Consider the following 12,283-nt stretch of genomic DNA (forward strand, 5'->3'; position numbering starts at 1 on the left):
TCAGTAAGGCTGAGTAGATCATCCGATCTTCTTCAGATGTTGAGTGTGCAAACTTCGCAATCAGGGTTTTGTTGATGGCTCTTGATCTGGCTAATCCAAAGAAAGTACATCTAGTGGTTGTGTCTAGTTGCGCTAGCTTCTTGTCCTCCACTTTATAAGTCCTGATGCAGGCGTCATTGATGAGTTTATAGTTTTCATCTACTTCTGGGGCCTTCATGAATGGTTCCATGTGCTGTAGTGAAAATTTCTTGGCATTAAAAGGTGGCATACTTTGACTTTGATACTTCGTTGCCTTCCTGAAGGCTGAGCTGAGTTTGTCTGGGACATCCAACACAGGGTCTATGGGTGGAAGAGTCAGCATATCAAAATCGTCGTTAGACATCATGTATGTGTATGCTTCATTATTCTCTTTAGTTGGTGATGCAAGCTCTAAACCATTAGCCATGCAGGATTTAATCTTTGTATCGGAGAAAATAATTCCCCCATCATCTTCAGGTTTAGATGTGTCTTGTTCTGAAGATCGTTGCCGTTGGTCCTGATCTCTAGGTGGAGATCTATGTGTAAGCCTGCGCGAAGGCACCAGTGCCTTCCTGGAGATGCATTAGGTGATCTGTATCTGCGTGGTGACGACCATGAAGACCTTCCTGAAGACCTGCGCGAAGGTGATCTGTCCCTGTAAAGATCCTCCCTTGAATCCTGAGCTTTATGCCTTCGCGAAGGTGTATACTCTCTTCTATTGGACGTTCGCGCAGGTCTCCGATGATTGTCTGAGTCTGAGGATGAGGATGATCTGCGATGCCTTCGCGAATGCTCCTCTTCTATTGCAGGAGCCTCTTCATAATTGTTTCTTCCTTCGCGAATGCCTTCGCGGATGCTGTCTTCTCGACTGTTGTCTCCATGAGTGTCTTCACGAGTGGTTCCTCCGCGAATGCCTTCGCGAGTGCCGTCGCGAGTGCCGTCACGAGTGCTGCCTCCTTCATGAACGTTCCCTTCACGAACGCTTCCTTCACACAGGTTGCTTCCCTCATCCCGATGAAGTGAAGACATTGCTCGTCCTCCTTGCAGATTCGTCGTCTGCTACTCTGCAGCCTTCTCCTGTGCGAACCTCCGTTCCATCAGGTCCATCATCTGCTGGGTAAACTGCTGCATAAAGATGCCTGGGTTGAAGGTCTGCACTGATAACTGGTGTTGTTGTACCGATGACACCGCATCTGACAGTGCTGAGGTGTCATCTAAGGACTGCCTGTCCTCTCTGGTATCTGCAGTCTGCGTGGATAAGAAGTCTGACTGCGTTCAGGAATGAGGATCGCGGCTCATCGTAAACGTCTGCTTCCACCCGATGGGTTGATATCTGCGGCGAAGGACCTTGACTTCTTCGTTGCCCCCATGGACGACTTGACTGCAGACTTGTCTGAAGACGGCTTAGTCTTAACAGCAGACGATGTCCTAGTCTTCTTAGACTGCGACGAGGGTTGTTGAACCGATGACGATCTCTTCCTGGGGCCGGGAATTCCCATTCCTCAGCTCTGAAGACGCCACCGGCAGCTCAATGGAACGATGTACCTTGGCAGACAACAACCCACGGTAATTTACGCATTCACCCTGTTGAGACATGACTTGCAATTGTCGTCTCAACCTGTCCTTGGCACGTCTATGAACAGAATATAAATAATTACCAAATTCAATTGGAGATAAATGCTGACAAAATTTAGAGCGAAAGCTGGAAGAACATATAGGAGTGCAGTTAGGACATAAAGAATGCGGATCAGCAGCTGACAATCGAAACCTGCAAAAAATGCAAGTCTTCATGAAATGTAAAAAAGTTGAAACATGTTGTCAGCAACGTGAAAAATGGACAAATTAAGAAAAAAATTCAAACCATATTGCTGGTAAATCCTTGCTAAAGCCCTTATACAGCTTAATTTAGTATAAAAGCCTAAAATTCAAAGGATGCTGTATAGGGGACCCAGGCACTCTCACAACCGTCCACTAGGGCGAAGAAGGAGAGAGTGACAAGCATGGCTTATCATGTAACCAACTTTTGGCGCCAAAAGAGAAGGTAAAGGGAGACTATTGGGGTGAGTGATTTTACGTACGCTTTTTTTAAGGGAACTTCAAAAGGGGGATTCAAGTGTTCCACTACAGTTCGCCAGAAGAAGGAGACAAGCAATTAAGCATGAATCAGGATATGGAAAAATCTATATATTAGAATATGGATGTAAGATTTGTCCAAATTAAGACATGACATGGTTTACATATTTTTAAACAATTTTCGTATAAATATAGTTAGAGTTTGATATCCTGTCATCTCAATATTTTTTAATCGAATATGAATTGATTATATTATCGAAAACAAATATAGTGAATCATGAAACGTTTCCGACAAACGCACACCTGGCCAATCATTATTCATCCTTGCTTTGTCTATAAAACGACACAAAAATATGCAATGAACAAGGCCATTCCTTATTTGTATGTGTGCATATACATTTCATAACATATATAAATCATTTTCATTAAATATTATCAGTTTTACTTATATGGTTGAATTAAATCGCCGTTCATTAACCTGTTCATATGAAACTGCAATATTAGTCCAAATGCATTGAATAGTGTACATCATAGGAACTTAAGTAGTTGCAGTTATGGTTACGTTTGATCTTCTAACACTTGTGTAAAGGTTTAGAATATGGTGAACTGCACTAAATGTGTCAATTTCTTATGTAAATATTATTCAAACAATCAAAAACTTTCAAAAGAATAAAACACCGTAAACCCTATATGAACGTATGATATGATATTGAACAAGGTTAAATGTAGATACTGAAGTCAGTTTCATGAAAAAGTATCTGAACTAAACGCAAAATTATTATATTTTTGTGGAGAGGCAATATCAAAGTATACATGGCTAAATCTTCGTAGATTAACTTCCATTCTCAAATAATTGACGTGAGCTAATAAGTACACAGTATTTTTAAAACGATCGCAGCTTTCATTCGTCATGATATTAAGTTCATTTCCGCGTTTCCAAAAATAGACATCTAGGTCACGCCAAGGGAGGTAAGCGGTATGCAAATGAGATCCCAACATTCATTGCTCAAGCATGTGCAAAACTACTAACCTAGTTTTTACACTCTGTAGACACAAACACGCTAAGGGAGGTAAGCGATATGCAAATGAGGTTTTTCAAGACAAACTGATTGGTCAATGAACATTGTGACTCTGAATCCACAGTGTGAAGACAAAATCTGAGCTCTCAGTACCAGTTAGAGAAAAGCAGGAAGCTTTAGTCAGTAGCTGAACAACTGTTAAATCTATCTGCATGTAATTTGAAAGTGAAAGTGACATTTGACAGGGTTAAAGTTCTGCTGAAATAGAATGTCATTCTGCTGTTTAAGTTTCTGAATCTCAAGTCCTGGAAAAGAAATCATATAAATGAATCATTTCATTTATAAATATGATGACATTTATGATATAATTCGTTCAATGTTAATAGTTAAAATAAGACAGTTACTATTTGTGTTCATACTTGTTAAAGTGGCTTCCAGTTGGCATATTTCTTTTGATGTAATTTGTTTTTGAATCACTGAACAGAGTGAAGAAATAAAACAAAACTTTGGTTGGAATTGTAGAACTTTATTCACAAAATATTACAGTGAAATAACATGGGTCTGGCTAGTAACTTTCTTTTTTTTCTAGTAAAAGAAAACATTTGCTTGTCAAAGGTCATGTAGAGCCCTGCTGTTATTTTTATAATATAGCAGTCGACATGCCGCCTGATAGATACTGACAGACAGAAAACACAAAGTTAGGGCATTTCAGTCAGGTTAGCTGAATACTCATCGGTTATGGCTGACTTATGACAGGGAAGGTGATTTAATATTTTGTAAACTATGTACTGAAAATGGTATGACACAAGATGCTAAATGCAGAAATTTTTAAAATATAACTTCGACCAGACATCTCATCATAGGGATAATAAACTGTCCGTTCAGGCTCCAAAACTTTGTGATGATTTCCAGGTTGCAACTGCACGTATGTATGAAAAACAAGACAAAGCAGCTGTCGCCTTGATGAAATCTGTTCATTGGTTAGCTTGTGAAAACATCCCACTGACAAGTTTAAACGTTTTGTTGACTTTTTATATGAATTTGAAAACGAAGACATTGAAATTCTCAAGGAAGGTAAACTCAACTATGATTCTCCAACCACTGCCAGTGATCTGTTAACATCTGTGTCTGATGTGATAGGGTATGAACTACAAGTTAAAATGGAAGAGTCTCCATTTGTTACGATTTAGGTACTACCAGCTCTGTTCTGTGAAATATCCCAGACCGGTCAGACTCACCTGTGCAACCTATAGTAACAATAAACCAGTTTGAATAATATTTGTGGCATTAATTTTTGTTAAGGACTCATAAAAGTTCTGAGGGACTCATAGTTATTCAGCTCAGTGAGTCCCGGGACTCAGGCAGTTGAATTTGTAGATTTATCACTGTACTGACAGCGTAATCGGAAGGATTGGGCGATTGTGTTTACTCTTGTTCAACCGACCTTCACCTCAAAGAAGTTGCATAATATGTACAACAATGTTGATGTATGACATCACTACCGATGACCTATTTCTTACAAAATGGCGGCTTTGCTGACAAGGATACACAGGATTTTGCGAGGACGAAGAGTTGATTGATTGATTCAGGGATCGTTTGTACATAAATATGACATGTAAGTAATCAGAATGATTCTGACTATCTGTGTATTGTTATGGTTTTTCATTTTCACTGTAAGTAAGAGAAGAAGTAAAAAAATGCCAATAATTACAGCTGTCGTTCTGCATGATTTTGCGTCAGTCATGGCATCACGCTACACGGAAACTTTGACAATTTCTTATGAATTATCAAATCATTGCATTGAATCTATTTATAATTTCCTATTTCTTGCTGTGATACTCTTTCCATGCATATTCCAAAGGTATTGAGCCATTGCAAGCAATGAATAGACGTTTGAATGTTGGAAAATTTCAGAAGATGCTAAGCAGTGTAAAATCGGAATTTCTCTTTGCTTACATTTCAAACAAGAGCAGTCTTTCGAGCGATGTGATAGGCGTCTCAATACCGGCCTTCGCGAAACGTGATTTTGTAAATACTATCCAATATGGCGGAAAGAGCTCTACGGCGTTCATGTAAGTGTATTTTCGAAAACATCCCAACCGATTCTAGTTTTATCGGCAACGTTTCAGAATTATCATTAGCGATTTCATGTAAAACTGTATTTTTGAAACACAATACTCCCAGTAATTATCCGATTTTCATATTTCAAAACATACAACAAATAACGCTTTACTGTGTCAAAAATGGCGACATTTTCGATGAAGCCTATTTTGAAAGGTCATTTTCAGCACTTGAGCTTTGTCTAAAATAATAGTGGATTGAATCAAGTAACAGGGAATTTCCCGCAGAATTCGAAACTGTGAAGTGTATTTGTGTGCGAGGATATTTTCATTTTTATTGGACTTCAAATTGAGGGTTGAAGGGGAAGGACATATATGTCCCTGTGGCACCCAGGGGTTAAAGGTGATATAATGTGTGTTTGTGTGGGGGGAGGGGTGAGAGGCTGGAGGTAATTTGAGAAATTGAGCATTCATGACTTGGAACTACTGATCATTCCTTTGTGAAAGTTCCTCACCAAGATTTCTTGACATCTATAAATTTTCACTAATGACAGGTGATATTTAATTTTGATTTTAAACTTATTTTTGATTATTTGACACTAAAATAATGGCAATCTTATTACAGCATATATTGTTTAGAAATTCTAAATATTATTTATATCTTTCTCTTATGTAATGTACATACAAAAGAAAAAAGTACCATGCTTCAATTCAAGTTCAGTTCTATTTCGATGTAACCATCCAAGCATGCCTGGCTTGGTGCTGACAGCATCAGAAAAACAAGATGTGTCAGTAGACAGACCTGAATTACATGCCAAAACAGGATTGTGAAAAACCAGCAGCAAACAGCTCTGAAATTCCTGACACTCAAGCACTGATTCTTCAAGCTGTTGACATGAATAAAACTTGATCTTGAAGTGTATCATAACCACCTGCGAGTCAGATAACATGATCAGTACCAATTGTGTTCCAGTGAATTTGTATGTTGACAATGATGTTTAGTTGCTTAATAATTAATCAGTTATGATGTTCTGATAAGAGCTGAATAGTAGTGTTTTTAAATACTACAATGTTTGCCTATTATTTTATTGATAATGTTATAATTTTGTTTGATCAATAATCATTGTTTATATATCATATTGCCACATTTAAACTTTAATTTAAAGTGGATTATAACTATTCATTAGTGATTCTAAGATGCTTTGCTAAAAGATCAAAGGCGCCAACAATACTTTATCCACATTAAAGTACACTTTTTGCATTATGTTACACTGTATTGATGTCACTATGTCATTCTCGTCTGCCCCTCGTACCCATGGTAACAGATGCAACGATGCAGGTCAGTTGTCATAGCACAGTCTCCTACAGTACACCTACTCCGTAGCACCCTGTTTCTTGGTTTGCAGTTACGTATACTGCACTCGGATTACATCAATGTTGGAAAAAGAATGTTTAACTTTTTTCAACGGATAAAGATGTCTCAACTCGAATCACAATTACACAGCGAAACAACAATGTTCGCTGACAAAGCCATCTGGCCTCATATGGTATATGATAATCTCAGATTTAATTTAAATAATGAAGTGAAGATATTTAACCTGAACGCAAACCGTCTTCAAACTGTTTGTCACTTGTTTCTTGGTAACATCAGTCTTAATGTAGGGGGCAGACACGTCAGTAGAACAACATGTCAGTTAGCCCTGAAGAAGGATTGCTAACTTAGGTCACCGACACTGTTGTTTTTCTATTTGTTTTGTGCCTTAGATTAATTGTCAGTAAGTATTAAATTTGGCATCTTAGAAAAAAAATACAATTCACTCTTCCCCCCATGTAGAGCATCCCCAAACTTTAACTATAATAGTTCAGGGCAAAACTGTACTTTATTACACCATACATGGGGGTGGAGCAAACTGTATTTCTTAAAGATTGTTCATACTGGAAAGGGAGATAAAGTGGAATTATCTTTAACAGTATTAATCAAGTACACCAAAGGCGATAGCCGCTGTATGTCGGGACAAATTGCTGAACAGCGAGAATAAGGAATCCGGGTGCGAGACTAAACACATCTTTATGAAATTCGCAAAATTTACCGTACCTCTATAAGCGTATCTAGTTTACATATGGCGTGATGCATATCTAAATCACTTTTTGAACAGTTTTATTTTAGTCTTATCAGTTTGTTGTTTGGCATAGAATCCAAAATAGTCCTCAAACTTGGTGAAAGCTGGGGCTGGCGTAACTATTTCTGGTGGCTGACATATTCATTGACGGTTACTTTCAAAATCGGGAACTAACATGGTGGAAGAAATCAAACCTCTGATCAAATAATGCAAGAGTTTTCATAATTTCACTTGATGTTAAGGCTAGTGCTCTTTTATAAGGATGCAACATATGTCAGGGTGATTGATCCTTTGGCTCGGGCGATCCTTTTGCTATCACTTCTTTTTTAATGAAAGACTATTTCATTATTTCTTATGACTTGTGATGATACTAAAAATTATACGGTTTCAATGTTGATTGCTGTGTTGAAATAGTTTGGTTCCTCAGGTGGAACCAAATAGTACAAAAATATAGTGTTCTTATCCACAAAGATTTCCAGCCATGTGAGCTGGCTTTCATTGGATCAGTAAAAGTGTAGCTGAGTTATATTCCTTCTCCTTGGGCGTACATTGTGACATCATCGGGGGATACATACATACACACTGGAACTCTTTATTATTGCAGGCTCTCTATTATCATGGCACTTGAAAACTGTTTACATATGCAAATTACGTTAAAAAAATATTCATCACTCTTGAAAAAGTCATTTATTTCATTGGAATATCATGTCTAATCTTAGAAATATTGAAGCATTCAGCTTTGCAGTAACTTCTGGAATATTTTGAAGCTAGTATGACCCCTACCGCCATTGCATCTTGCAAGAATCAAAACTTCTTCGTCAAGAGTAATCCTGCAACAACAATAAGGTCATTTGCATAATTTCCGTCCTAAAACTATAACAGAAAGTGACGTTTTATGCAACTTCACCTTGCACATGGCAGCAAATTGTATGTCATGTTTTAAGGTGGCAAAAAAGTATTTTGTTATGTTATTGTTACCTTGTATCCAAATGAATAGAAGTTTCAGATGTTTTGGTTAATAACATGATGATATAACTAATCTTAATGAAATTCCTGAATTATTTTTAACATTAAAACTATTTAGATTCGTTACTTGTCTAAGTAAACGTTTGACAGTGTCATTTACTTGTACCGCGTGCCATAGTAAGAAAATAGCAATACAGTGATGATACAATGCTGCTTCAATTTTCGGGTAAAATGAGGCAATCGGGATAGCCACGATCAAACTGAACGAGTTGCGATTGTGTGTCACATTATTTGAGACAGAAATGATGATTAAACATCAGTCAACTATACAAGCGAGTCCGCTAATTCCGTGCGTCTGGTAATTCTGCGCAGCTGTAATAGTGTACTTCCGTATCGAGGTAAACATTGTCTGCTACCATATTTACGCTTGAAATCGGGACATTTCTATAAGGGACTGGCTTTTAATCACTAAAGGTAAGTAAATAACAGTAATTGACAGATAAATTGACAGTTTTATGAAAATTCGTTTTCTTCAGACTTTTAAACCTTTTTCTTCATTATTCATAATTGGATTTAATATGAAACACTCTTCCTTACATTGATGAAGTGATTTTTGAAAATAATCTGGCCCTAACACGCTTCCATACTTCGGATCTCCAACTGGATGTTATGCGCATCAGTTACTGCGCAGCATTACCGGACAGCAAGCGATGTCGTCAGAACGCCGGTAAGGTCAACAGTATGGCATAATGCAACATTAGAATCTCATAGTCAATAAAACTTATATTTCTAGGTAAATATGATGTATACCAGCATGTTAAGTCAGGTAAACCACAAAAAATTAGAGACCTTAGTTGCCGTGTTGCGATCGATGTGCTTAGGTGCACGGTATTCTCGCGGTACCAGACGAGATATGACATTACCTGGCGCTTTGATCTTCTGCCGACACCGATTGTTTTTACCTGGACCGAAATATGCTTCGTGTCAAGTTAACCAACATAAGTTATTGCAAATATACTACAAGTTATACATAACCAATCATAGATCACTAATGTAACTTTTTAGACCCATATAAAATGCAAATAATTACGTAATGACATGAAGTATATCTTCGTGAGACCCATCGTCTGCTTTGTTTACCTTGTCACTATAAAAGTCACGTGACCTGGGTCCGGCAGCTCTTGCCGAATTTTAAAACTATGGAAGCCCAGAAGGGCCATCTCTTATCCTCTTTTTACATAAATTTCGTACGTTTCATGAGAGTAATAAAGGAATGCAGGTTGGTATAATTTTATTTTATAGGTTCTGCTTGATGGAGAAAAGACTGGGAGAAGTCAATATAGGCAATATTTGTCTGAAGCACTTGATATGGCCTACACTGTCATTTTGGATAGCATGGCTATCAGGAAAGCTGCCGGTACATTCTCCGTTCCCTTTGCAACACTCCATGATCGTATAAGTGGCAAGATTTCGATTGACTGTTGTACAGTTGGACGGGACCCACTTTTGTCTATGGAAGAAGAAAAGGGATTGGTGTCACATATTGATGCTATGGCCAACTTAGGATATGGGTACACTCGAGCTGAAGTTACCACTCTAGCTACAGATCTTGCCATTCATCTGGGAAAGAAGTCAAATGACGACAAGCCTCTATCACTTCAGTGGTTTTACAGTTTCATGAAGAGATGGCCTGACCTACGTGTGAAGAAACCACGTTCACTAGAACTACAGCGGGCGAAAGCAGAATCTGAAGAAACTGTAACATATTACTTCGATGAGCTTGGACACATTATGAATAAATATAACTTGAAGAACAGCCCTCATCGTGTCTACAATGTTGACGAGAAAGGTCTTGTCGAGAACCACTCTCCTCCATCAGTCATTTCATCCAGCCAGTCTACACCAGTTGCAGTTGTATCCTCTCGATCAAGTACAACAACCGTTATTGGTTGAGGGAGTGCTTCTGGACAATCCATTCCACCATACTTTGTCTTCAAAGGGCAACGGATGCGCGATGAACTGATGACAGGATGTACACCTGGATCAACCGGCACTGTTAGTGATTCTGGTTGGTCAAACAGCGAGATTTTCCAGCAGTACCTACAGGACCATTTCTTGAAACATGCTGTCGCGCCTCTGCAGATTATCCACTACTTGTACTATATGATGGCCATAAGTCACACGTATCTCTTCCTCTGATCAACTGGGCACGTGATAATCACATAATCCTGTTTGTATTGCTGGCACATACATCCCATGTATTACAACCTATGGATGTTGGCTGCTTTGGACCCTTTGCCAAGATTAATAACAAACATATGCGGGACCATGCATCTGTGTGTGAACTGGGTTGTAGAGCATATAATCTCGCACTAACACCAGCAAATTTGCAGTCTTCATTTAGGAAGTGTGGTATATATTCCTTTGACAAATCGGCAACAGCTACGATCAACTTTGTGCCGTCTACTGTTTATAAATCGCCAGTTAGTGATTCTGGGATGTCTCCCAATGAAGTCAGTGGAATCAACAAGCAGGGATCTAGGTAACGAGATGAGACAAATGCAGAGGAATTCTTCAAAGACAATGAAAATGTTCTCTCAAAGAAATCTTTGCCAACTAAAAAAAGAAAAGTTCTGAGCGCAGTGGTCGGGGGAAAGGCGATTACAGAAGACAGCGTTTTGGAAAAGATCATTTCCCACAAAACTGATAAGCCAGCACCAAAGAAGAGGGTCAGCATTTCCAAAACTAAAACCAGTGCTAAGAAGTCTGCTCTGAAATCTACTGATGTCACCCTGCGTGTCAACACTGGGTACATCTTCGTTACTGTACCCCAATTCGTTCTCTGGGGTGACACTCAGAATTTTGGTGCCCCTGTCACGACGAGATCGATGAGTGACTATTTTCTCAGTGTTCAAACATGTATGTAAATTTGTGACTTTTCATCACTTATTTGCCGTTCTGTTGGAAAACTTGTTATTTCACAATTTTAATTAACTTGAAATAACTGTGGACGTTGTGATTGATAATTCTGACGACAAGAGCCTTCCATACTTTCTTATCCGCTGCAGCCCAGCAAATCAGATGATCGAAGTTATGTGACATCACTTCCAGCAACACTGTTTTGACATCGACAATGGCGGGCACGCCGTGCGATATTCGCACAATGAATTACTATCAATTTTGGACATTGAAACCTTGAATAAACCTATATGAAGGTAAGATACCCGTGAATGGTATTTATCAGTTAGATTTCCGCGAATGTTAGCTTATTGCTTATGTGATCGAAGTTATATATCGCAAGGGTATTAATGAGTGATGAACAATTTATACAACAACAGCAAATCATCGTGTACCATCAATCTAAAATATACTTTAAAGAGAAGATATATTACCTTGAACTATGTTGAGTCCTCAGTCTGCTCCAGTGTTACTGCCTCAGTTCATGTCACACGAGGGATCAATTCATTTACATGAACTGCCTCGTGTTATATTGCAGAATGTTTACCGTTGCCAACGAATAACAGGAAGTGTTTCCACTGTAGTATCGCAGTCGAACCCTTGTTTGGATATTTAAAATGCGAAACAATTATTTCAAGCAGAGTTGTTTTAAAGTGGATAATGTGTATCAGAATATTGTATGTTAAAAAGAAAAGCTTAATTTATTATTTTCTGATATAACATATTTAATTTGGCCCGAACCGTCTCCCACTTCCTTTTCCGCTGTTTCTCGGTGTGTGTGTGTGAGGTGAGTATTTGAGAGTCGAATATAATGTCAATAAATTCTGTTTTAGTCAATTTCATCGTAGTTTATGTTGAAACGGACGTTTCCTTGGAAACATGTATTTATTCATTACGGTACCTTCTTGAGCTGATGCCTCATGCGTGAAACGATCATTGATGGATTGTCAGATGGTAAAAGAGAAATGGAAGATATTTCTGATCGGGAGTCCATTGGAGTTCGAAAAATACCCCGACTACTATATCTCATGGAATCCCACAACTTCTTTGTTTGTCATATTTCAAGTGT

General features: G+C 38.4%; 2 protein-coding genes across 3 annotated transcripts in view; one reads left to right on the plus strand and one right to left on the minus strand.

Annotated features, from left to right (window-relative positions):
* LOC124286823 (dynein regulatory complex protein 9-like) overlaps positions 1-11,794 on the minus strand; it is a 129,632-nt gene extending 117,838 nt beyond the window's left edge. For both annotated transcript variants that reach the window (XM_046723263.1, XM_046723262.1), the window contains exon 1: positions 11,649-11,794. The gene's annotated coding sequence lies outside the window, so the exon portion shown is untranslated. The remainder of the gene's footprint in view (positions 1-11,648) is intronic.
* Positions 11,795-11,914: 120 nt separating this feature from the next.
* The window catches only part of LOC124286826 (60S ribosomal protein L35a-like), a 41,434-nt gene continuing 41,065 nt past the window's right edge, over positions 11,915-12,283 (plus strand). The window contains 1 exon segment of the mRNA XM_046723266.1: positions 11,915-12,001. The gene's annotated coding sequence lies outside the window, so the exon portion shown is untranslated.

The sequence above is a fragment of the Haliotis rubra genome, unplaced genomic scaffold (genome assembly GCF_003918875.1).
Source record: "Haliotis rubra isolate DU_JTF1 unplaced genomic scaffold, ASM391887v1 Scf392, whole genome shotgun sequence".
Lineage (NCBI taxonomy): Eukaryota > Metazoa > Mollusca > Gastropoda > Lepetellida > Haliotidae > Haliotis > Haliotis rubra.